Below are 26565 nucleotides of genomic sequence, written 5' to 3'. Positions count from 1 at the left end.
TTACATTATAAAATTATACTCTCTGCCAAAATCCATAATTGCTGCTATCTATCTATCATTATATGTCATCCCTGCTCCTTTAGCAGCTAGTCTGAGATACTGTCAATGTCTTTTTTACCATATGTTTATGCAAGTTAGGTAAAAATGAGATAGCATTGTGATCTAGCTGCAAGAAAAGTCAACAATGTCTTTGGTAAATGATATACTTTCTCTGGTTTGGTTATCATTGTATTTAGTGGAATTTCATACACAGCTTCATGAAATGTAATAAATCTCAGACTCACAAATTTAGTCATATAAATTACTTCATCCATAAATCTCTTCCTTTCACATTTATTGAGAAATTGAAGTGATAATATCTTACTTATTCATGGTTCCTAATGTCCTCTATTTTTCTGCTATCACATGCCTGTCGCCTAATAACAAGTGCTCCTAATTAATAATATTGGCCTTTGTGGCAATCTTTATGTGAACCTTTTCCACAGCTTGATTTGAGTTTCTCTTCATGCATTGCCTTTCTCTTTACTTCATTTCAAATTTCCCTTCCCTATGAAGGCACCTTCCCCGGTCTACAAATTTGTTCATCAAGGATATGATTGATAAGGCATAAAACCATTCCCATATGTGAAAATTCTTTCCAATACACTGGAATGAAAAACTAAATCCGTTGGAGAATCTGCTTCTCTTTTCCAGATAGATGCAGATCCTAAGAAGAGAGCTGCCCCAACATACCTCAAAAGGGGCCCAACTGAAACTAAGGACAACTGGTGAAATAAGCAAGGGTGATGTTTTCCTGTAAACCGGATACCAGCACAAAGGGGAAGGAGATCAACGCAGAGAAAAATCAACTCCTACCAAATCAGAGAGCCAGAGCCTCAGAGGCCCCCAACACCTCAGCACTGAAGCAGACCAAAAATGAACCCAACATGGCTCAGGGAAATTTTACGGAAGAGGGGGCGGAAAGAATGTCAAAGTCACATGTTGGGTCATGATTTGCAGAGACATTTATCATACCAATAACTGGGGGCTAACTCCACAATGCACGACCCATTTTCATTAACAAGGAGGGTCTAATGGGAGGGGGTAGATCACAGATGAGCCTAAATAATGGTACCAAACTGCCTGTATTTACTGAAAAGAAAACTAATAAATTAAATTAAAAAAAAAAAAACTAAATATCAAGGACAAAAGAGGTAGACCCAAATTCAGAGGTAGAAATATCACCTTTTAATAAACCAAGTAGAAAAATCAAACATATTGACTTAGTTATCAAGAACATAAATACAAGTATAGTGTTTTGTAAACTCTAACATTATGCAATGTATTATAAAATTATAAAATTGTTATATTTTTAAATACTTTCTACCAATAAATTAATTCATCTGCCTCTTTTGTGAGGGGGGGGCATTCAAGATAGGGTCTTGTGCTAGCTGACTTGGAAATCACTCTGTAGTCTCAGGGTAGCCTTGAACTCATGGAAATCCTCCCACCTCTGCCTACCAAGTGCTGGGATTAAAAGCATCTACAACCACATCCAGCTAATTCATCAACATTTAACTCAGTATTTTAGAATGCATTTTGTGTCATGTACCTTCCTATAAATCTTTTCTCAGAGCTATATTAGAACACACTACTTAGTACATAATAAAAGATTAGGATGCAATTTCTTTTGACACCCTATTTATGTTTATTGCTGACTTCAAAGGACGTTCAGGATATAGAAGACTTATTTACCCAGGGGTTCAAATGAAAAATAATCCTGTCAGCAATCCTTGTAGACAAGTGTAGCAGAGGCAGTTTCATCAAAGACAGAGTCTCCTTTTAACCAGAAATGATTTGTGTGTTTTCTTGAGGCAATGTCTATCCATAGCTATGTTAATGTTGACATCAGTAGCTAGGAAGGACAGCACAAGACAAATGGTCCTCAGGTGTGAAAATCAGCAAGTGAGAGCTTTGTCATTTGGGGAAACAGCAGGATGACGGCCTGAAAATACAGATCATAAGAGGACTGGCTACAAACCTTTGCCTGAATCAAAGCACTCTCCATACAATGAGCCCTGTAGCATTATCATTAGCAGAAATATCACATGAAAATGTGCCTGTCGATGTGAGCATGGAGAGCATTTAATTGACATTCCAAATGATAGAAAATGTTCCTGAAATTCATGGCTGCGTGTATGCATTTATGTGTGAGTGTGTGTTTGATTATTCTTTGCTGGTTCCCAGCATTATTAGAGTATCAGGATAAAAATGTAACTTCATTATGAAATGGAAATATGTGCAAAGTATACACTTTGGGGTAAGAATTAATGCAACAGGGGAGTGCATTTATTGCTAGACTGCAAATTTACGTATGTGGACATATTGTGGAAAGACAGCTGGAGAAAAAGAAAAAAAAACATGCTGAGATTATCACTTCTCTGTTTCCCTGTACTAAATATGTATTTTGCAAATAGAGGCAATGGTCTTTCATTTTTCATAAACAGACTGTATTCATTTAAAAAAATCCACTGTTTTGGTCATTTGGAATATGTGTTTTTCCACCAGAATAATTTTTTGTTAATTTTATTTATTTATTTGAGAGTGACAGACAGAGAAAGAGGCAGAGAGAGAGAGAGAGGGAAAGAGAGAGAATGGGTGCTCCAGGTCCTCCAGCCACTGCAAACGAACTTCGGACACATGCGCCCCCTTGTGCGTCTGGCTAATGTGAGTCCTGGGAAATCGAACCCAGTTCCTTTGGCTTTGCAGACAAATGCCTTAACTGCTAAGCCATTCCTCCAGCCCCCAAGTGTCATTTTAATTCCAATTCATTATTTCCTTAATTTACTTAGCATATCTGGTGAACAATCCTTTGTACATAAAAGCTCTAAGAATCACAGCTAATGTTTTAACCAGCCAGAAAAGTTTCAAAAGGTCACACTCTCTTTGAATCACTTCTTAGTAACATTTCATTTAATGCAATTAAAATGTGGAATTGCTAACTATTATGACAACAGACAAATGACTCAATAATACAGCAACATTACTGAGACCATTTGGATTCAAGAAAGAATGTCCTGTTAAACTAGATTTAATTTATGTCATAGTTTCCTTCTCTGGGCTTTTTGTGGGATCAAAAAGAACCAGTAAATATCTTGCATTTACTAATGATAAATCAAGTTTAGGCGTATTTCCTAGAAGCAACAAACTCTTTGGCACTTTAAATATTGTTTTTGTTGTATAAAGGTTATATAGTCTGCATTCCAGTCCAAGTGATTTAACAATGTAGGAAGTATAGGAGAAGAGACAGGTAAGAAAGGTAGATTACAGCACCTATATCCATCCCTAGCCTCTCTGGAAAATAGCCTCAACTCAACCAGTAGAAACACATTTTAAATCACACACTCTTCCACCTGGTGAATGTTGGATGTCACTGAAGTATTAGCTGTGATATAAGAAAAAGAAGAGTGAGGCCAACACCACACACACACCACTCACACCACACACACCACTCACACCACACACACACACACACACACACACACACACACACACAGCAGAGAGAGGGGGATGCTGGGCATGGGGAACGCCTGGAGACCTGAGCACTGTGGCACTAGCACTAGGATGAGGAAAAGCAGAATGAGAAACTCAATATTTGACAGATAATTGGTAGATAGGTGGTGATAGACGATAAATGAGAGATAATAGCCATATTTAGATTTGTGTCTAGGTTAGACTTACATACACATAAACACGTGTTCTCTGTGTTCACCCCATGAATACTAAGAATAACGAGGGTATTAGAGGACACTGCTAACTATAAACACACTAACTCAATATTGAATACTAAGAACTAGGTCGGCAGTAGCAGAAAAGGAGATGACAACTCTATGTGGCCAATCAGTTCATCATAGTTCAAAGATCACCATTGAAATGTATGTTTAATCCTTCCTTTCCAAATCTTTAAATTAAAGTCTTATGCATAAGAACTTCTAAATTCAAAGGAAATAGATAAAATATTAAATTCTTGAGATACGTCTGGAAAAGTCAATATGTTGATAGTGTTCAAAGACTATAATATAAATTCAACAGCTGTTTTTCTCATGTATCTCCTTTATAAGCTCCTCTCTCTTAATGCATAAAAGCTGTGGGCTTGTCTTGCTTTCAGAGGTACTGTTAGAATTTGAGTGCTATGGTTAATTTTCCTGGACAACTTGATTGAATTAAAAATGCTTTCCGCTGGGTGTGGTGGAACAGGTCTTTAATTCCAGCACTCGGGAGGCAGAGGTAGGACGATTGCCATGAGTTTGATGTCAGCCTAAGCTAGAGCAAGACCCTGCCTCAAAAAAAAAAAAAAAAAAAAAATCAAACAAACAACAAATGCTTTCCATCTTTGAGTATGTTAGAGTGCTTTCAAAGACAGTTAATGGGGAGGGGGTGATAAAGAAGACCAGCCTTGAGTGTGGATGACACCATCCAATGGGATGGGATATTAAATAGAATAAAATGATAGAATTAGTGTCAGCATTCCTCTCTGTTTCCTGACCCACTAAGCTAGGAGCAAACACCCACTTACTCCGGGTGCAACAGGTTTAAGCCACAGTCAAGGTGACATATTCCTTGCCATGTTTGACTGTACATTCAAAATAAAATCTTCTGACCCTAAGTAGCTTCTCATCGGGTTCCATCATGGTTGAGATAATGACTGATAAGTGCCTAATAATGAGACCCCACTGTGGCTACTCATGTCTCAGGCTCACTCACAAAATAATTCTCAGTTCTGAAGTCAGTGCCTGACTTATATTTAGCTTTTCCATAACAGGGCAGAAAGGAAGTAGGAAGGAAATTCATAGGAAATCCCTATGTGAATAAAGGGAGGAGAGAAAAAGACGACACAGCACATCCCAGGTCTGAGGCACAGTGGAGAAATACCAGCATGGCAACCAGGCAGGTGAGCGACCTTAGATTTCACCTTTTCCTCCTTAAACCAAGAATACCAGTATTTCAGTAAGAATCATGATATTTTTTTCTAAATATAATTTTACTTCTTTCCCTTGATGGTACCAAACACCTTCTAAAAGCATTTAGAATTGAACTAAATACAAACATGCTGACATTTGAAATGCAGAATTAGAATTCACGTTATTAAATTTCTTATTTTTATTTGTTTTGTAAAGTTTTAATAAATCAGTGTTCACATTTTCTTTGTTTTTTACATTTCCTTTTACTAATACTATCAATACTAATATCAATGTTATGAAGTATGTAGTGTAATGTTTGTGTTACATGTTGCCATTTACAGTTCCATAACCAAATATGAAATTGACGAAGATTTCCCTGAACCTGTCAGGTGATTGCAATAGATTCCCTTGGTCTTGTATTAGCTTTATCCATTTACAAGATATGAACTTTACACATGCTGACCTTTGAATATATTCTATTTGAATTCAGTATTTTATTCACCACTACAATTGAATTTCATTATACCAAAAACTTTATATATGCAAGGTCATAATAAAATAAGATGTATAACAGAACAGGATTATTGTAGTAATGTAAAAACACAAAAGTAAAATTATTTTTCCCATCAACTGTATTCTATAATTAAGTGTAATATGAATATACTTATGTATATAAAATAACTTCTAAAGACTGAATTCTTGAAAACTATCTTAAAATTTGCATAAGTAAAATATAAAAACAAGTGAAATATGTAGATGCCCCAGATATGTAGCATTTACTGCCAAATTGGTCAGCAGATTCTCCTAGTTTGAGCATTCATAACAAAGTATTGAAAATCTGGTTCTTCAAACAATAATACTCCTTTCATTGCTCATGGCAAAAGTGTCAGATCAAGCTATGAGCTTGTTCAGTTATTGGTGAAGTTGTTAATCCTCTTTATAGAGAGCTCTCAGTTGCAGTTTCCTCTGGATGGGAGATGAAGGACTTGGAGCAAAGCTCTCCAGAATCTCTTTCTATGAGAGTGTTAAGCCCTTCCTGATGTCTCATCCTCGTGACCTTATCTAATTTTTCTTAAATGACCATCTCCAAACAAGATCTCATGGGCACGATTCAGCTCATAGCAGGACAAAGGGGAATGCGGTTCTCTGACGCAGACTGTATAGAACAGAGCCTTGGACGTCTGTCTTCAGAGAGGACAAATTAACTGGACCTAGAACAATGTGCAGCTTATAGAAGCTAGCTGAAATATTTAATTTATAAAGACACATGGACACCGCAAATCCAACAAATTAAAGCCAATATGACAAAGGTATATGTCATATATACGGAAGATATAGGTATATATTCTGAAACTAAAATGGCCTTTTGAATTTTAAAATATCTTGAATGACTTTATGATTCAATTTTTTTCAGGTAAGAAATGCTATATTCGGGCTGGAGAGATGGCTTAGCGGTTAAGCGCTTGCCTGTGAAGCCTAAGGACCCCGGTTCGAGGCTCGGTTCCCCAGGTCCCACGTTAGCCAGATGCACAAGGGGGCGCACGCGTCTGGAGTTCGTTTGCAGAGGCTGGAGGCCCTGGCGCGCCCATTCTCTCTCTCTCCCTCTATCTGTCCTTCTCTCTGTGTCTGTCGCTCTCAAATAAATAAATAAATAATAAAAAAAATTAAAAAAAAAAAAGAAATGCTATATTCAATAGATTTTTAAAATTGGAATTAACTATGTTAGTACTGCTTCAAAAGTATCCAGTATTAGTACTTCCTTTTGAAACAAAGTCAGTACCACAATCTCTGAGGCCATTTGTGCTCCCTCAATGTTCATGTCAGTTACTATTAAGTTGCAAGTAGATGCTCAGGCCAGTAGCTTGTACCATTTCTTCCTCCTTCTTATATGTGTGTGAATGTTCACTCCTTCATGGTGAAGTGAAGAAGCTTCCCAGGCTCTCTCCACCACTTCTTCATATTTACCTTTAAATAGGGATCTGAGTATAAAATATATCATTATAATTCATTTTTTCATAGTGTTATATATTACTGTCTCACATGAAAATATAATATGTGGGCTGGAGAGATGGCTTAGCAGTTAAGTGCTTGCCTGAGAAGCCTAAGGACCCTGGTTTGAGGCTTGATTCACCAGGACCCACGTTAGCCAGATGTACAAGGAGGCGCATGCATCTGGAGTTTGTTTGCAGTGGCTGGAGGACCTGGTATGACCATTCTCTCTCTTTCTCTATCTGCCTCTTTCTCTCTCTTTCTGTCGCTCTTGCTCTCAAAAATAAATTAATTAAAAGAAAAAAAAATAATTCTGCAGGAGTTTTTTTTTTAAAGAAATTATAATACGTAATACAAAAAATGCTTAATAGGAATATATCAAAGTAGTAATACCTTCTCCATGTGAACAAGCTGGCAGAAAGCTGGAAAAAGCCACACCGCATACAGTTCAGTGGGACAGAGAGAAATCACCAGTGAAGATATCCAGCAGTGGACCTTGCAAGCCTTATATTTGACCAGCCACAACAAATGAGGCAATGTATACAATAGCGGCACGTCTGTTATGGGGAAATCAGCTGCCCTCTAATTTGATTGAAGGCCTACTCTATAGGAGGGAATACATCCCTGATACTGAAAACCTACAACAGGGGTAGTCATGAGCCCTAGGGGTGTAATGTCTGCTGCTGTCTGGCTAAATGTATATGCTATGCTCATCAAACTGCCCAGTAATCACTTATCTCAATGTTCATACCCAAATATTAATGCTACTCTCACTGTTGGTTAGAGATGCTTCCCTTTTCAGATAGGAGTGACCTTGGGATGACTCAGAAGGCACCGTGGGGCTAAGAAGTGACAAAGGAGTTCTCAGCACTGAAATATCTCTATCACACCTTCCAAGGCTCAGGGTCTTATGCGAAGAGATGGCAGAAAGAATGTAAGAGCCAAAGGAAGCGTAAGACCCTTACAACATGCTCCTCCAGACACAAAATGGCCCGATATCCATGACCTCACAGTGCCTGACACTACCTACACAAGACCATCATAAGAGGAGGAAAAAATGATGAAATCAAAATAAAAGAGAGAGAGGAAGTGGAAATGATGGAATGTGGAGTTTAGAAGGGGAAATTGGGGGGAGGGAGGGATTTACCATGGAATATTCTTTACAATCTTGGAAGTTGTCAATAAAAAAAGGTAGTAATAGACTCTAAGACAGTGTATTTTCATGAAAAACACGTTTAATACATGAAATCACTGTTTGTTTGTTTGTTTGTCTGACAATTCATTATTTGCATATGTTGGGGCAAAGGAGTAAAGAACTTTTCTTATAAGAGGATTAATCCTGCCAGAAATCTTTCTGCATTTGGAGGAAACTTGATATGGTCACTGATCTCTCTACACGTACGCTTATCATGGCTATGTTTTCTAAAAATATTTATCAAAGACTAAATCTTTTTCAGTCATCATACCTTCAAGCAACTCTTAAGCCTCCTTGTTACTTTGATCCCAGTCAGTGAAAAGCAGCCTTCTCTTGACTGGTTCTGCTGTTTCTGCAGGAGCTGCACAGAAGGGTACCAAGCTCCGAAATGCTCAAGTGGTCAGAGGGAGAGAAAAACAACAGGAAGAGAGAAAAAGCTTGGAACCCAAACAGGACTATTGATAACCATCAAAATTTTGTTAAATTGAGTATTTTACAAACTCTAGGCAAGAGATGAGAAGTATCTACATTATTTTTCCTCTGATAGTGAAGACTGTATGGGCTTTATCTTTTAACAAAATAAATATTAAAAGTTTAGTTTATTTATTGGTAAATAAAAATTGGAAAACAGCATGTCAGACTGTAACAATAAAATGAAATTGTATGTACATTATATTTGACATATAAAGTCCTTAATATTTTAGCATGTTGTATTTATAATATTTTAGTTGTCAATGATGATGACTTCCTAAGCAACAAAACTCATAATTTTCTGAAATTACTCAAACTGCTTGTCTTTAAGGCATTGATGCACTTGCTTCATTGTATATTTTATATACTTACATGAATATTAAATGTTTTGTAACACAGAGTATGTAATTTTATATATTTACAGTATCCTTATTTATCTGGCAAAAGGTTGTTCTAAAAATAAACTAGCCTTTGCTCTCTAACCTATAAATTGGATATAGATAGGCAAAACAGCTTAGTAAAAGATAAATTCTTGGGCTGGAGGGATGGCTTAGGGGTTACGTGTTTGCCTGCAAAGACAAAAAACTCAGTTTCAATTCCCCAGGACCCATATTAGCCAGATACACAAGGGAGCACAAGCATCTTGAATTCGTTTGCAGTGGCTGGAGGCCCTCACACTCCCATTCTCTCTCTCTCCCCCAACTTTCTTTGTCAAATAAAGAAATAAATAAAATTTTAAAAAGATAAATTATCATGTCTTTGTTCTGTCTCAGTACAACCGTGCCAAGTGGAAGTGGGTGTGTTGAGGAGCTGAGGTGGAATGCAAACGTTTGCTAAATGTGCATCCAAGCCCTGTGGTCAGGAGAACAAGTCAGTTCTCATATATCAGTCTTGGCCAGTTGCAGGTGCCTTTCTGATAGAAGCCACTTCTCCTAGGGAGTTGTGATAATGAAGAAGTCAATGACCTGTAAGTTACAGCTAAAGTGTTCAAGCTGTTCTTGTAGATAAATACTTTTGATTATAGTCTACAATACCCAGAGTCCAATTTCTGTTCAGGCACTGACCTTACATTTGTTGTTATTGGTGTGTTCTTGTTAAAGGTTTTATATGAACTTTTAAAGCTCGAGTTATTTTTATTTCTCACTTTAACAAACACAGAAGTCAACCAACTAAGAAAACAAGAATGGGGTCAAGGGCAGATACTAGAAAAAATCCCCACAATACTCTTTTTAATTTGATGAATTTTATTATTTAATTATGTTGAGATCAATGCCCACACAGGGATATTTGTGTGTAGCATTAACCTCAAATAAATGTATTCAGTTCATTTGTATTTCATGCATGACTCTTGTCCATATTAAACTACTGTGAACAATTATTCTTATCTTTTATTAGATTATTTAGTTGCTGGCCAGCAGTAATAGCATGGGGAATCATACTTCATCCAAACATAATCAAAATCCTTTGAAGCACTCAAAAGGACTGGTGAAACTATTGCTCCATTGTCTAGTAACCAAAGTATGCCATTTTTAAGAGGACTAAGTCTTTAGAGAAAAAAAGAAAAAGAAAAAGAAAACACTGAGGTTAAAAAAAACCTGACAAGTAATCACTTCAGTGGCATATAATATTCTTACTGCAATAATAATCAGTTTTTCTTTTCATTTAGGTTTCTCAAAACCTTCATGAAAACAATAAAAACAGCATATTAAACTAACCAAGTTTCGTTAGCTTTTGTTACAAAGTGTTCTGTCCAGTCATAAATACTATATCAATTGATGCCACTTGAATGGAAGACATTCTCATAATTTAATGATATTTATTTTAAAGCATTTTATTATCACCTTTGACATGAATAATAAAAATAGGGTGTGATAAATGGAATTTATGATTGACATTGGAAATCCTCAAGAATTCATTTTTATACCAAATCTTTCTTTGTGTTTGGCTTGATTTTAATAAGATATATAGAAAGAGATATGAAATGTATTTTGAAAGATATTCTGGGCTATCATGATGCAACCGTAACTAGAACAACTTCCACAAAAGGAGCATTTTGGTTTATCAAAACTGACTTCAAGTTTCGTGCTAGGCCAGTTGAGCTATGTTCCAACCCTCTTTTTACTTTTTATTTTGAAGCTGGTCAAAGTTGCTCACTCTGCCCTTGAACTTGTGGTTCTCTTGCCTCAGGCTTACAAATAGCTGATTCATTACAGTCCAATGCTGCCAGGAAGAACTCCTGTTTTTCTATTTATCTGATAACCATCTTTTTAAAAAATATAAGTGCAATACCAAGATAGATTAGTGGCTAAATGTGCTTACTTGCAAAATCTGCTGGCCGTAAATTCAGTCCACACAAGCCATACCCAAAAATTCACACAAGTGCTTAGTGTAAGCGTGCAGGGGCAAGAAAGACATGCCATTCCCTAGCGCATGAAAACAAAGGCTTTATTTGGGGTTGAAGATAGAGCTATCAGCTTGTAAAGTGTTTGCTGTGCAAGCATTTCAACCTGAGTTCAATTCCAGTACCCACATACAAATATAATAAAATAAAATAGTAACATGAGTGCTATCAGATCATAGATCATATATATTTCTCTCCACAGCAGTTGATAAGTATTCCTTGACACAAAAAAGTTCAGGTCTAATACCAAAATTTCCTCACATAATGTAATGGCATCAGCCTGTTATATCAGTACTCAGGAAAATGAGCAGGAAGATTCTCGGACTGAAGCAAACCTAGGTACATAAGAAGACCAGAGAGAGAGAGAGAGAGAGAGAGAGAGAGAGAGAGGGAGAGAGAGAGGAGAGAGAGAGAGAGAGAGAGGGAGGGAGAGAGAGAGGGAGAGAGAGAGAGAGAGAGGGAGAGGGAGAGGGAGAGGGAGAGGGAGAGGAGATCTCTCATAGCTCAATCTGGGCTACCTAATGAATTCAATTACTTATTTTCTCTTATGGAGTTTACAGATATGGTCTCTCAGAATTACTTAGCTTAAGTGTACCTTCAACACAGAGAAAAGCCACTAAGTGAAGGAGCCTCAGTCATCGATGAGGTCGACAGCGAAAGGACTTTGGAAAGATTGCGATGCTCTCCCTCATTCCATGAACTAGTTCTTATGTGTGTTGTGGTGCTGGGTGCAAAAAAAAAAAAACAAATCAATGATGCTAACAAGAAGAGCTCATGTAAAAAAATATTTGATAGCAGAACATAAGTAGAAACAATTAGCAATTCAAGGGAGCTTTTCTGAACTTGAATAATTGACTAGGAAATTAAAAATATAGAAATAGCTCTGAAATTTAGTCTTATATAGTCAGCCAATGACTATGCTTTCATGATTTTTTTAAATAAATCAAAAAATAGAAAATTGGATTTGAGCCCGTTTAACATTAATTTCATGACTCCTTATTCTGGCTATGTAAATGTTAATAATATTAAAATGTCTTTCTTTAGAGATTTCCTTCCAAGCTAATATTGACAGACAAAAATGCAAGAAAAGGAAAAAACAAATTTTTGATCAGTTGGAAGATGTACCTTTTGTGGAATATAGCTATTTGTTAGAGAAGAAATGATTCATACATGGGGATTCATTAAAATAAAAATGGGTAAATGTGTGAATAAGTAATCTATAAATTGTTAATGTTTCAACATAAGAACAGTTGATAATAAATAGTTAATATGCTCTTTGCTATATTATTCTTTCTTTCTTTTTTTTTTTTTTTTTTTGCCTTGAGCCAGAAACAGAAAGAGACAGACAGTGTAGGTACACAGGTCCATCTGCCACTACAATGAGCTCCAGATGCATGCACTACTTTGTGCATCTGGCTTTGTGAATAATATAGAATCCAAGTGAGAACTTTAAGATTTGAAAAAGAAAAAAAAAAAAAAAGGATCTTTAACCATTTTAGCCGCCTCTTCATTTAGAACTTTGTAACAACATATTTCCTTCTAGGTAAAAATATCCAGGGCTGGGTATTGGTTCAGAGGCTGCGGTGGTTGAACGTGTACGCATGACTACCATTAATACAGGGGTTTTGAATAAGGTTATGCTCACAAGCAGCTGGATGTGGTGTCACTGGACACACACTTTTCAGTCTAGCCCTAGGGTGTGGACAGTGGGTTTGATCTTTGGCTGGTCATGTTTGCTGGCTCTTGGTAATGTCTCTCTGCTAGGGATCTATGGAAGTGAGCCAGCTTTTGCTGCTAGCATGAAGTTTCCCCTGGATTCTGGAAGCCTGAAATAAACCCTTGTGTCCCTTACGTTGCTTCTGGTCAGGATATTGTCTAACCAATGAGAAAATGATTGCAACATAAGGTAAGGTGCTTACTGGACAAGTGAGAAGATCTGAGTTTAGATCTGTAGAAACCATGTGAAGCCATACCCAGGAACAGATCCATAAGAGCACATCAAAAATTTTAGCACTCCTATAGCAGTTTAGAAGGCAGAGACAGGAGCGTTCTAAGAAACTCATGGCACAGCAGACCTAGCGTAGACAGCGATGCACAACAGAGACCCTGTCTTAAACGAGGCAGAAAATGAGGGTCCACCCACAAAGTCGTCATCTCAGTGCCACAGCCATGCCTTGACTTTTTTCTCTCTCTCTCTCTCTCTCTCTCTCACACACACACACACACACACACACACATCATACAAACCCAACAAGTTTCTGACTTGATTCTCAGTACCAGACATGAATTCCCTCCCAATGATTGGGTTTCATATGCAACAAAAGAGCAGTTGATTACCCCATTATTTGATGTGCGCTATCCCACTGGTAGGTTCATTTTGCCAGGCTGGTTGATAGTGTAGCTTTCAGGATCTGCTGCTTGCTCATAGTGTTAGGGACTTTTATCCTACAGCAGTTCGCATAGCATGCATTTTTAGCACTGTAACAGGAATTCAACAGGGATCTGGCTCTAGGAAAACCTTAATGACCTAATAAAACACAGATGCAACAAGACCGGGACACACTAAGTAACACCCTCATTTCTAAAAGGGAGAATGGGCTGCAGAAAGGAAGAATAGAGTGCAAGCGAATCTTGAACAAGGAAGACTACATCCCAAACCTTTAATCCAATTGTTCCATCTGGAGCACAGGTTGGCCTGAGCACCTGAGAACTTGGCAGCCTTGTCCCCACAGACACGGGGGAACAGCCCACATGACCTACGACATTGCCTGTGCCTTTCCACAGTACCTCCTCCATGCTCCTGGCACAACCCTTTGCATCTCGGGTTCCACTCTTACAACTTCAAGTACAACCCTCAGGTGTGCTGAACAGAAGAGTCTCACCCTGACACACCTTGCCTAGCCTCCCAGCCCTAACTTTGATATGTAGTTGGAAGCCTCTACCTCTTGTATTCTATGTTCTTGCAAAGCCAGTTCTATGCATGTGAGTTTATCAACAGCAGCCAAAAGCAGGAGCAGTTAAGTGACCCTCTCAAAACATGACAGCAGTAACTCAGAGGGCCTGAGTGGCACGGCATGGTGAGATTCACTCTGGGAAGCAGCTGCCGGGCGCAAGGAGGGTGTACACAGCTCGGTTTTCTTGGGAGGAAGTCTTGTGAAGGAGTTTGCTCTCATCCGCTTCACCCGGCCCTGAGTGTGCTCCTGGTGGCTTGGAGGTGCCGGTACTGAATCGTTCTTATTTTCCTGTTGCAAAGCATATGGCTGCAATTTAACGGCCTTAAACGTATTAGTGGCCAAGCTTTGCTCAGCAGCACTTTATACATGCTTTCTTTCTAGGCAGAATGCAAGATTTCCAAACCTTCCTGATTGCTCTTTGCTCATAATTTTCACTGTCAGCTTGGCTAAAAGCAGCTAATAATATCCACATCACAGCTTGAGTCCCGGGCTTTCTTGAAGCCTACTTCACTAAATTAATTACTCCACCAGGTCTAAATTAGCCTCCTTAACAGTCTCAGGTCATTGACGAGATGTAGCCTAGGCACTTGTCTCTGGGCCCCATGAACACCCTCTAGTCTACTTCCCAGTAGAATACTGGCTCCCATGTCAGGAGCTCATGACAGACTCTTCAGTGTCCGCCTCCTATTGACCTCCTGCTCTTCCAGGAGCCCATCAGAATAAACCGTTGTCATGTGCATACAGCATGGTTAGGCTATCCCACATCTCCAAATCCTTAAAAAAATACCCTACTGAAAATCAGTTCCTGAGCCTCCTGAGCCACATGCTCAGTCAGTCACAAAAATGACCCGTTCCAATCAGATAATCAGCAAAGTCTCATTCCTTAGTTAATAATTTTCTGTTAGACTTTCTTGTCACTGAAAAAATTTCTAACAGAAATACTACAAGGGAGGACATACCTGTTTTTCTTGGAGTTGTTTTCAGTTCATCCTAGTACAGAAAGCAAGAAAAAGCAGAGCAGCTCACATCATGGCCTCTCGGGAGCAGAGACACTGACTTGTTTCACTCTTTGTCTTTCTTACCTTTCTCTTTTAAGTTCATCCAGTATGGGTGTTTTTAACATAGTTAACATTCTCTAGAAATACCCTCATAGACATCTGTAGAGCTTTCTGTTTTTTGTTTTTTTTTTTAATTGTTTATATTCATTTATTTATTTGAGAGCAACAGACAGACAGAGAAAGAGGCAGATAGAGAGAGAATGGGCACGCCAGGGCTTCCAGCCACTGCAATTGGACTGCAGACGCGTGCACCCCCTTGTGCATCTGGCTTACGTGGGTCCTGGGGAATTGAGCCTAGAACAGGGGTTCTTAGGCTTCACAGGCAAGCGCTTAACTGCTAGGCCATCTCTCTAGCCCAAGCTTTCTTTTAGTAATACATTACATTAGGTACTTCTCTATGTAATATGTATACACACACACACACACACACACACACACCACACACATACATGGTCACCTCATATAACAAAATACTGATAATTCATAACTGCTGATCAATTCAAACATTCATCCTTATTGCCCAATATAAGCTCACATAATTTCCATGCTAACTTTGGAATTTAATAGCCAAAGCTGAATGCCCAGAATTACAGAGTAAAACAAATAGCTATTACAACAGAGATGACCTAACAGCTGCCAGCGTGTGCCACAGATGGCAGTGGACCAATTCCCCGGGCATCAGTGAAACTGGCTGCGGCAGTTGTTGCCTCTGCTTTTGCTGAGTTTCACTGCAGTCGTTAGACACTTTCTTGGTTCATTTACTCAGGCTGTTGATTAACACAGATGCAAGGCAACAAGAGCATAAAAATGAACTGAACTGCCATGCATATAGACATTAACATTATCAAGGATACTCTTCCTGTAGTATTTATTCAAAGTATATTTTATAAGACTGCACACTGTTTTAAGGTAATTAATTATATGATTCAAATTTGTGGGGAGGGTGTCTACTGATGCTGTTGAGTCATGCAGATGCAATGCCAGAGCTTCCACGGAACAACCATCTCAATGACACTCTTATTGTTTCAAAGCATGTGTGTATATATATATATGTGTATATATATATATATATATATATATATATAAATTTATTATATATATATTTATTATATATTATTTATTTATTTATTTATTTTTGCTTTTTCAAAATAGGATCTTGCTCTAGCATAGGCTAACTTGGAATTCACTATGTAGTCTCAGGGTAGTCTTGAACTCACTGCAATCCTCCTGCATCTGCCTCCCGAGTGCTGGGATTAAAGGCATGCGCAACCATGCTCAGTTTGTCACCCATGTCACCACCACAACCCCGAGGTAGGGCTTCAGTGTAGCCCAGGCTGACCCAGAGTTCACTATGTAATCTCAGGGTAGCCTCAACTCACAGTGATCCTCCCACCTCTACCTCCCAAGCGCAGTGCCCAGCTTCCATCAAAGTATATTTTGTAACACCACACACTGCTGTAACTAGATGTTTTTTATTTATTTTATTTTATTTTATTTTTATTTATTTATTTATTTGAGAGCGACAGACACAGAGAGAAAGACAGATAGAGGGAGAGAGAGAGAATGGGCGCGCCAGGGCTTCCAGCCTCTGCAAACGAACTCCAGACACGTGCTCCCCCTTGTGCATCTGGCTAACGTGGGACCTGGGCAACTGAGCCTCAAACCGGGGTCCTTAGGCTTCACAGGCAAGCGCTTAACTGCTAAGCCATCTCTCCAGCCCAGTAACTAGATGTTTAGTGTGTGCATGTTGCTTTTGTGTGTACGTGGTTTGATGTGACTTACGGCAGTAGTTGCTGACATATCAAGTGTTCAAGGGTCTCAAATTCATTGTCAGTACAATCACACTTCTAAGGACAACATTCTATTAATAAGTCTCAGTATCCTAGCTTTGTTGCAGCTTAGCAGTGACTATTACATCATAGCAAGTGGGCATAGAACCACCTCCTCCATGGGCTTCTCTTCTGAACAGGTAGCACTATGATAAACTTTTGGAAAAGAGTACATTTTAATCTTACTAACTGGATACTTTAATTTTTGATTTACTTACTTCACTTATACCAAGTCTGGAAATTATCTTATTTCCAAATGTTCTGCAAATCCCAACTTGAAAAAAAAAAAAAAAAGAGGAAAAGAAAATAAATGTCATGAAAACGTGGTAGTATAGAAATTCTCATTTTATAATTAAGAATCATATCTTGACCAACCATCTTGTTGCTGAATAAACTTGAGGAAAAAATGACTTAAATGTAGCAATTATTTATTTTTGTTCATGATATCAGGGAATTCAGTGCATCCTGATAAAGAAATCATGGTGGACAGCACAGCTGAACTCTTTGCAACTAGGAATCAGAGAAAATGCCCATACTATCTGTATTTTTCCTTCTTCTTCAATATCCCATCTATCCCATGTTTGTCTTCTCCCACTAGTGAAGTCTCTCAGGATATGTCCTCAAAAAGACCCTTCACTAAAGTGCTTTGTACTTCTCAACCTCATGCCGTTGAGAATCAAGATTAACTCTCATATATAGATAGAATTTTAGTAATGAAACAATAGCACTCATGATGTGACAAAATATGAATAACCCATAATTAATTATTTTGCATGTTCAATGTTTTTGCACATAAGCATGTTGAGGCATATTTATAAACATTTATTACAAGTTTGACAAAATGAAACCAAAGGAACGTCAAAAATGCCACTTTTTTAGGAAATAAAATCTCATTTTGTCATCATTTTCAATTCTGAACTCACTGTGTTGAATGAATACAGCAGCTTTATAATCTCCTTGTACTGAAAGAAGTCATTTACATATCTTAGAATGTCAAAATACGATTTGCATATAATGTATGCTACCATCAAAGTATAAAATCAAAGATAAATCTGTGAGAATAATTGCCACTGGAAAAGAAGAGAACAAGGAAGAAAACACCAGAGACGTCTTCAATGTCTACATTTTTGTCTTGACAAACATCCAATACACTGACAGACAGATAGGTATATTTTCCATGTTTGTGTGTTGAGGGTTGTGTGTGTGTGTGTGTGTGTGTGTGTACTATATGCACTATATGTACAGGCATATGCAGATGTGAACATGCAGAGGCCGGGGATAATGTCAGACATTTGCTTTTTTCTCATCTGCTTTTTTTTTTCTTTTTTCTTGAAGCAGAGACTCTCACTGATCCCCGAGTTTCCATTTTCACAGCTTTTCAGGCAGTGGGCCCCGATGATTCTATGGGTTCCATCCCTTTTTGGGGGGACATCCCTTTTTGGGGTGCTGGGACATCCCTTCAGTACTGTCAGGGCCTTTCCAGGTCTTAGGATTGCACAGGAAGTACTCTTAATCATTGGCTCATTGCCACAACCCAAAAAGTTTGATATTTCAACTGCATGTGATGATTTATTCCATTAGGCAGTATAAATTTTGGAGACTGTGTACTCAGATCAGCCCTCTTGGAACATTTCCCACTATTTACCTTCACAAATACTAGAAGTGCATCTATTTCTGTGTCAAATCTTGAATTTTATGATTTAAAATGAATTTAAAAAGTGAAAATGAATGGACTGCTATGATTTATATTAAAAACTGTGTCCCTTGGCATTGTCTTCTTTAATCTTGAAATAAGTTGGTGTTTTGGGAGGTTATCAACATTTTATGGAGGCTGATGAGTTAAGTCCACTGCGAATTTCTACACCTTCAAAAATGCACAAAAAAAAGGGCTACTTAGATGGCTGGGCAGTTAAAGGAGTTTCCTTAAGCCCAATATCCAACTATCCCATGTAGCTGAAGAGGCATTTGTTTGTGGTGGCAAGAAACCCCGAGTGCCCATGGAAACACCTCCCACAAGGAAATAATTTAAGAAACCTTAGCGAAAAGAATGCATCTTTTTATTGGTGAATATATTAATAAAGTTTTTGAGATAATCAGATTCATACAGATTTGGTACAGTGGGAAACCTTTCCCTTGGAGAGATGGGAACATGTTTACATCCCAGGTAGGGCATAGTCCGCAGATCAGAGGATGATTACACTAAAACCAAGTGAATTTTGTTTGTTTGCTTGCTTGCTTGCTTTTTTTCTTTTATTAATACAAGCTCTGTAAGAACACGTTTGTTTGCACAGTGCTCAGCGCGATGGCTGGCATTGCCCCTGGGGCCATGGGTGTGAGCAGCAGCCAGTCCTCCCCAGGAGAGGCGCATGCCTCTGGACGTCCCTCCTGCCCTGTGGTTTTTAGGACCTTTCTCCCCCTCTTCCACGAAAGTCCCTAGCTGGTGAATGTAAGAGTTTGTGGGAGTAACTTCCAGAGCAGGATGAGGCTTACTTACAGAGTGAACAGATGACCCCAAGGCATCTGCATCTCCCCAAGCCCACCCCAGCGCAGGTGCCCGCTGGTGGGCGCGCCCCTGGAGCCCACTGCAGAGCCTGCGGGCCGCCGGCTGGTCTGCTGGAGCGCACTGCGCCGCAGGCGACCTTCCCCTTCGCTTTACGCAGACTTAGGGCGTGTCTGGCCCACTTGTCTAAGACTTGTTGACTTCCTGAGTCTCTAGAACTTCTTCCCTGCACATCACCAAGGAATGTTTCATTTTTTAATTAGCATAATCCTGGGAATCGGTTATGTGATCTGTAAATTTCAGATTTCCCAGACTCGAATTCCTGCATCAGATCCTCATTTCTCTCTTTAGGAGCGCAAGCTGCAGATGTTGCAGGGTCAGTTGTGGCAGCCGGGTCACCGCAGGCGTGGGCTTCCAGGGGCTCCCGCTAGATCAGGGGGAGCTCGGAAAAGAAGCAGGCATTTTCTGTTAGCGAAGAAGGAACTTCCTCTGCAGGGGTTTAACAGAGGAAGAGCAGGTGGTGCTGCAGAGGCTGAGGTCAGGCCACGGATGCCCCACCACTCGCCACGTGAGCGGAGCCCGCACGAACCCAGCAGCGGTAGATCTTCTGAACAAAAGCAGCCCTGGGTTCTCACTGCTCTTTTGTGCTGGGATGGGCTGCAGGTCTGAGGGGAGGATTTTTTTTTTTTTTTTTAAGTTTACAGGAAGATTTTGCTATTTCAATGAAGAGTGGCTTGCAATGACAATGAGATCACTAGATTTTAATATACAAGCATCAGGTATTTTATTTAGCAATGCAAGCACGGCTTTGCATGTGCAGAGAGGCCAGGTAAGAAGGATGAAGCAGAGGATGAAAGTCTGCTGGATACTCGCTCCTGCTTTACAGTCACAGGCTTTTCCAGCGAGAGAAGCCAGAAACGCATCCATCTTGCAAGAGCCGATGCTTTGGGTCCAGACAACAGCAAATGAGATAAAATAGGAATTTGAAGCACTCTACTTAAAACTTCCTCCGTGAAAACAAATTCCAATACCACAAAAATACTTATGTCATTTCCATGGGAAGAGTTATCTTGGGTTCTGCTTACCCACAGACAAGATATAGCGAGACAGTGAAGCGCTTATTTGGTAATTCCTGCTACCCAGCATTTCTGCTTAAACTGAATGAGTATCTAAGTATCTGAAATAATTTCCCATACCCTTTTGGTAAAATGTTAGATCATAAAGAACATATTACTATAAAGTATAAATTGGCATTTTCATATTCATTTTAAGTGCATATTTTAAGGTTAAGATTTTGTTTAGATTCCAGTTTCAAAGTGTTATTAACACAGTCACTTATTTATAATGTTGGTTATAGCACACTATTTTGCTTCACATAATTGAGAAAAGATCATAAAAATGAATGCTGATGTTACAACTTTCTTTCTAATATATTTTGGAACAGTCAAATATATTCAGCTTGAGAAACGAGCAGCAAAGTTGTTCAGAGTCTGTGTTAACACAGGCGTTTCATCACTAACTTCTCTCAAACTGCTGAGGGCAGTTCAAGGATCTTGGAAAATCTTACAGTAGCTCATTTTCACCTGTAACCTCACATTTAACAGCAAATTAGGATCCATTAAAGATGGACTTTCTGCCCTGATGTTTCGAGTAATTACCCTTATTCACTTCTGCTGGAAATACAAGTAATTTCACCCATGGCAGAAATCAATGTAGATTTCACTCAATGTATTAAAAAGAGAATCTACATATGATGTAGCCATCATCCCTCAGTGCATGCCCTGAAAATAACTCAAGTTCCCTTACTTCCAGGCTGGTTTTGTGCTTTGCAAGCTTTCTTGGTAATAGCCATTCAAACTTAATGTGGTTTTGATGTGAATTGCCCAAAGACAGAGGACATTGAACACTCTTCATATATTTTATTGGCTACTTTATTTGAAAGTATCTGGTTAATTCCATTGATCACTTATTGACTAGACTCTTGCACTTTTAGTGCTCCAGTCTTTGAGTTCTTTATATATTCTGTATACTAATCCTCTGGCAGCTGAATGTCTGTCTGATAAATATGGCTTCTCATTCTATAGGCTGTGATTTCACTCCATTGTTTTTCTTCTGATCAGATGAATAGGACAGCAGTTGGTGCTTAATAAGAAAAGATCTTGACATTAATTTAGCCTCCTCTCGTTGGTATCTTCCTATTCTAAAATAGTCCTCGTACTTCTTTCATGTCAAAATAGCAATATATATGCAGATATCTAATATTTCTCTTCTTGCTCTCTCACTCTCTATATATACATAAATTCATACATATATAGGTGTACATAGGCATACATGTATAGGTATATGTGTATGAATAGGAAAAACATGCAATATTTTGTATTTTGTATCTGTTTTATTTCAATTATCATGATGCTCTCAAGTTTCTTTTTTTTTTTTTTAGTTTTTATTTATCTCAGTAGACTGTCGTTCTAGTGTAGAATGACCTGGAACTCACTCTGTACTCATTCCAGGCTGAGTTTGAACTCACAGTAACCCTCCTACCTCAGCCCACTGAGTGGTGGGGCCAAATGTGTGTGCCACCATGCCCAGCTTCCTTCCATTTTTATAGTATATAACTTTGTTTATGGTTGCATAAAATTCTATTTTCTATATATCCCATGGAGAATTTCTGTGAAAATGTGAAGGGAAGCATTGCAATTGGACATGAATGCCTCAGATGGACTGTTGCTTTAATAAATATGGTGTGGCTTCTAATTCACGCATATTTCTTTACACCAAAAAGACCATATCATAAGTTGTCAGCCAATCACAGAAGTAATAATTGTTACTATCTAATGTTCTGTATGTTTCTCATAGGCTGTTTCACTCCATTACTCTTAGTAAAAATAACCCTATCCTTTCTGCATTAGCAAACAAGTGTGGCTTTAACTACTATGGTTTTGGTTTATTACTATAATTAGTATGAAAGACTGATATGCAAGAAATGAGTTTTTAGGTATTTTTAATTATTGGTGAAATATTAAAAATAATTTTACTCAGTGTTATATAAATCTTCTTCATTCAGAAGAAAATACATACTAGCTAAACTCCTACTTCCTACTATAGTGAATTTTATAATAGCTGTTTGTTAAAAATATACAAAATAATGTACACAAATTAAAAATATACAGGTATATGGATTTTTAAAGAAATAAATTAATTGTTATATCTGGTTCTTTGTATAAGAAAAGACAAATTCTGACCCCTTTTTGTGCTACTCACTCTAAAAGTTTCTAGTGATCTGACTTATATCATTACACATTAATTGAGTTGATTTTTTAAGTATATAATTTTATGTAATATATATAATTTAAATTATATATACAAGTTAAATTATGCATGTATATAATTTATTTTCAGACATTTCATTGTAAATGCGTTTTTTTTTCATTTGAATGCGATTGTAGTTTATTGTTATATATTATTTGTTTTCACAAGCATAATAGAAGTCTGCTTTTGATGATATTTATCTCCACTTCTTTCTCTCCAGCCCATTTCTAAAAGTGTAAATAGTATCTCATTGGTAACATTTTTCATTCATTATTATTATTTTTTTATTGACAACACTCATAATTGTAGACAATAACCCACAGTAATTCCTTCCCTTCCCTGACTTTCTCCTTTGAAAGTCCACCCTCCATCATACTCCTCCCCCTCAATCAGTCTCTTTTATTTTGATGTCATGTATTTTCCCCTTATTATGATGGTCTTGTGTAGGTAGTGTCAGGCACTGTGTGGTCATGGATATCCAGGCCATTTTGTGTCTGGAGGAGCACGTTGTAAGGAGTCCTACCCTTCCTTTGCCTCTTGCATTCTTTCTGCCACCTCTTCTGCAATGGACCTTGAACCATGGAAGGTGTGATAGAGATATTGCAGTGCTGAGCACTCCTTTTTCATTTCTTAGCACCATGATGCCTTCTGAGTTACCCCAAGATCACTGCCATCTGTAAAGAGAAGCTTCTCTAACCAAAAGTAATTAATATAGCATTAATATATGTGTATGAACATGAAGAGAAGTACTTACTGGACAGTTTAGTGAACATAGTATATAGATTTAGCCAGACAGCAGCAGACGTTACACCCCTAGGGCTCATTTTCAGTATCAGGGATGTATTCCCGCCCATGGAGCAGGCCTCCAGTCCAATTAAAGTATATCTGGTTGGATTCCTCCATAGCAGACATGTCAATATTGCACACATTGGCTCATTTGTCCTGGCTGCCCAACTTTTTAAAAAATATTTTATTATGTATTTATTTATTTGACAGAGAGAGGCAGAGAGAGAGAGAGAGACTGAGAGAGAGAGAGAGAGAGAGAGAGAGAGAGAGAGAGAGAGAGGGAGAGAAAGAAAGAAAGAAAGAAAGAAAGAAAGAAAGAAAGAAAGAAAGAAAGAAAGAAAGAGAAAGAGAAGAGAGAGAGGGCTAGCAAGTGAGTGAAAAAGTAGCAAATGGGTGCCCAGAACCTCCAGCCACTGCAGATGAACTCCAGACATGTGCTCCCCCTTGTGCATCTGGCTAATTTGGGTCCCGGGGTGTCAAATCAGAGTCCTTTGGTTTTGCATGCAAATGCCTTAACCATTGAGCCATCCCTCCAGCCCTGGTTGGCCAAATATAAGGCTTGCAATGTTTACGGTGGAGTATCTTCACTGTTGATTTCTCTCTCTCCCATTGAGCTGCATGCAGTGTGACTTTTTTCCAGCTTTCTGTCAGCTGCTCTATATGGAGGAGGTTTTTAGCTCAGTTCCAGCAGGATTTCTCAGTGACCTTGCAGCCTGAGTATGTGGAGTCTCCAGCAATTGGTCTTCCCATCTATTCCAGGTGGGAAACCAAGAGCCTTGACAATGGCCCGTAATGGCTTTGGGGCATGAAGGACCTCCCTGGCCAACAACTCACTGGGAGATATCCTGTCCCTGGCACTGAAAATTTTCTAGTAACAATCTATGGCTTCTGAGTGTTCCATTGTCCAAAATAATAGGTTTCCATATAGCTTATTTATGTCCTCTTAGGTTTTCATTAGCCTTCCCTCCACCTTTCCTTTACTCAGTCTCTTCCCCTTACCTCACATAGGCCTTTCACACCCATTAATCTGCTCTTCTACTTACATGTATACAATATCATCCATTAAGTCCCCACCTCCTCTCTCTTTCTATTCCCTTTATATTCCCTTTCTAGCTTACTGGCCTCTGCAACTGCATTTTATACCTACGTACATAGAGGTCCCCATTGGTAATTTTTATGCATACTATTTTTAAGTCTATGTATATATGTTCCTGGGAATATGTTGGAGAGCAAAAATGCTGAGTGACAGAGTTCATATAGGTCAGTCATATGAGAGTATGTCTTCGTGTTTTCTAACCTGTCTGCATTTTTGTGGGTCTCAGTTGCTCCCCATCCCTGTCGATCATTATTTTTACTAGTTTTAATTTTTTTTCAATTATAAAGGCTGTGTAATGGTAGGATACTGCAAGTTTTCCCTTCCCATGATTTATTGAAGTATAGATGAAAAATATTATATACTAACATATGGTGCTTTATATATGAAAACAATATGAACTGATTGACACAATATAATTAACATACTTGTGAACATACTTTGGGATAGATTCAAACTTAAAAAAAATTTATTTATTTTCAAGCACGGAGACAGAGAGTGGGTTTTTACTCACTGAAAATGAACTCCAGACACATCTACCACTTTGTGCATCTGGCTTTCCATGGGTACTGGGGAATCAAACTCTGAGTTTTAGGCTTTGCAAATAAAACTGCTACCACTGAGAATTCTCTCCAGCTCTAGATTCAGTCTTTTAAGTTATATTAAATTAGAAAATTTAAGTCTAAAATATGTTTTAAGATTAGACACCATGGGAATGGTTGTTTTTTAATATAGCATTGCATTTTTAACTAGCATTTCCTTGGTAACCAATAAAATTATTATATTTATATATTTATTGTACATTTAAATACTATAACAAAAATGGGTTATCCAATTTATTTGCCCATTTATTTTCTTAATTCTATGACTTCTCCTATTATTTGTTTATATAGATTTAGCTGTGAGCTACCTTTGAAAATAATAAAAATTTTGCAGGCTTATAAAGATAGACTATATTTCCAATCCAAATGCTAATTATAGTTGATTCCTAAGGTTTGCTTGGAATACTGTACATTCCCTGAACTCAGTCTTATCAGATGTAGGTCCAAGAAAAATGATTTTTATCCCCTGTTTTTCTCTCAATTTATAAATTGATTATGAATTTTATTGTAAGACCCTATTGGGTGTTGTTCCTACTTTAATCAGATTATATTGTTATGTCCACGCTTCCCCATCCCTAGTCCTCTGAGGGGCCTACTTAATGGGGTTGTTTGTGTTCTGTCATAAATGCATCAGTCAGATTCAGAGTCCAAAGGCTCTAGGACACTCCTTCCTACTCTGAGGCTCTTAGAGTCACTCAGCACCCCCATTCCACAAAGTTTCCTGAGGTTTGCAAGTAAGACTACTTTAATATTCAGCTTTCTACTATCGCTGAATTTCTGCCTTAATGAGTTTTGAGTGTTCCCAGTGTCTATGTCCATCTTCCTGTAGCAATTGTCAGGCTAGTAGTCAGAGAAGCACTCCTGTTGAGATCACAACACTCTTTGTAAGGTCTCATGGCCCCTGGCAAATGTGGTAGAGGGGCCTCCTCTTGTACTAGGTTGTCAGATATCTTTTCTTGTCATTATGATGGGCTTGGGTTCTTTCTGCTATTCACAGCTTTCTATAAAACAAAGCATTCTCCCATGTATCACTTGAAATTTTAAGTCTTTGATAGTTGCTGCTTTTTTTTTTACTCAATTATTAGATTTGTTGGTTGGACAAAACATGTAGAGAGTTTCATTTCTAGGTAATGATAACATTTCATTCTTTTTATTGAATAATCTCTCCTCTTTTCCATAATGAAGTTTCCTGGTGATAAATAAATGAATTTCCTAAGTGACCATCTAAATCTACAACAGGAAATATGTCAATTGTAAGAAATCAAAACAAAACTCAGAAGTATTAAAAGGGTATGGACAGAAATGTACACACCCAATAGTTAAAATAAAATATAAACTATAGGTAAGATTTAACAAGAGAGATGGTTAATGCAGAAAATATGCCAAAGGTTTGGAAGAAAGAATATGATCCAATTATGGCAACAAATAGCCAGGAAAC

Source organism: Jaculus jaculus, chromosome 14 (assembly GCF_020740685.1).
Source record: "Jaculus jaculus isolate mJacJac1 chromosome 14, mJacJac1.mat.Y.cur, whole genome shotgun sequence".
In the NCBI taxonomy this organism is placed as follows: Eukaryota; Metazoa; Chordata; class Mammalia; order Rodentia; family Dipodidae; genus Jaculus; species Jaculus jaculus.
The sequence above is the reverse complement of the archived record's forward strand: the minus strand, read 5'-3'. Positions refer to the sequence as shown.